The sequence below is a fragment of the Frankliniella occidentalis genome, unplaced genomic scaffold, assembly GCF_000697945.3.
Source record: "Frankliniella occidentalis isolate FOCC.00 unplaced genomic scaffold, Focc_3.1 Scaffold47, whole genome shotgun sequence".
NCBI classification, from domain to species: domain Eukaryota; kingdom Metazoa; phylum Arthropoda; class Insecta; order Thysanoptera; family Thripidae; genus Frankliniella; species Frankliniella occidentalis.
Genome location: NW_026267177.1, coordinates 1,469,702 through 1,471,015, shown reverse-complemented (window position 1 = coordinate 1,471,015; position 1,314 = coordinate 1,469,702).

Genomic DNA, 1,314 nt, shown 5'->3' with positions numbered 1-1,314 from the left:
CGCTGGCTGACCCAGTACTGCTGACTTGCATCAAGTGGACTACACTGGACTGATCCGACCGGTTGCCTGGGAGAGGGCCGGGGGTGGAGAAGGGGAGAGGGGGGGGGGGCTACTCTCCGCCCCCTCCTCTAGGGTGCTTTCTTCACTCCGCCCCGGCCTCTCTCCGAGTGGCGTGCACAAACAGAGCAGAGGCCATTAGCGTTTCCGTCGCGAGTGCCGCTGGACACGCTCCCAACAGCGTTGTGTGGACGCGGCCGCGGTCGGGCGCCAGCGACCGTCACAAATAATGAGATGGTCAGCCCTGAAGATGAACTCAATCCATAAGTTTGTTTCCGAACAAGTCTCGCGTCGTTCCCGCCGGCCTGAATATAGCAGGCGGGAGTGTGCCTCATCCGGCGAGTTGGGCCGCAGCTGGGGCACCCTGATGAACTTGTGCGGGTCAGCCCTGGCCCGGGCCGGCGAGGCCCCGCGGTGTGGCAAGCACACCAGTACCAACGACCCACCCGGTCCCGGCGGCCACCCCGCCCCCCACCCACCCCACCCTACCCCGCAGTCCTCGGCCGGCAGGTGCTGGGCCCCGCTGAGCTGCACCCGGGCACCGCGCTCCCGATGGCCCTCGGGGATTGCACGGGGCATAGATCGAAGTGCAGCATCGCTCCGACTGCCCGCCGATCTGCACGTACACTCTCCTCGCGCAAGAGCGAGTGGGGCGTGCGGGCGCGGCCGGCGCGGCAGGACCGCTGCTTCCATTTCCCCGACGCCGCAATCAAACTCCTGGCCTGGGCCCTCCCGGCCTCTCGGGCCCTCCATTTCATCTGCTCTGAAGCAACGCGCTGCAGGTGCGGCCGGCTGCGTGGCTGCAGAGGGGGTTGGTGTGTCGGGCAGCCCCAACCCTACCGCCTCACCGCGGATCTACTAGCCGCCTGAAGGATGGGGGGAACTCGCCCCTGACACAGCCCACGCCCCTGTTTTATGTAGCCGGTCCTACGACACGGGATACAGTTGTCAGTAAATGTGTGCAAGTTCCGATGTTGCCGTCTCCAAAAGTGGTATATATATGTATACAAGAGCATTCGGCTGGGCTGCGCCGCGAGGAGTGAGCGCGCTCCTTTACTTGTAGAGGTTCGGCGAGGCGAGGCGCAGCGGCAGCGGCAGCGGGTGGTTGAGGTTCTCACGCATTGCGTCACCAAAGCGCCCGCTCCGCACCCGGGAGAAAGGGGAGAAAGGGGGGGAGAGAGGGAGGGGGGACGTTCCTGTTTCACGTCAAGTTCAAGGCCGTTGCGCGGGTTCCTGGCGCCACGCCGCGGTGAGGGA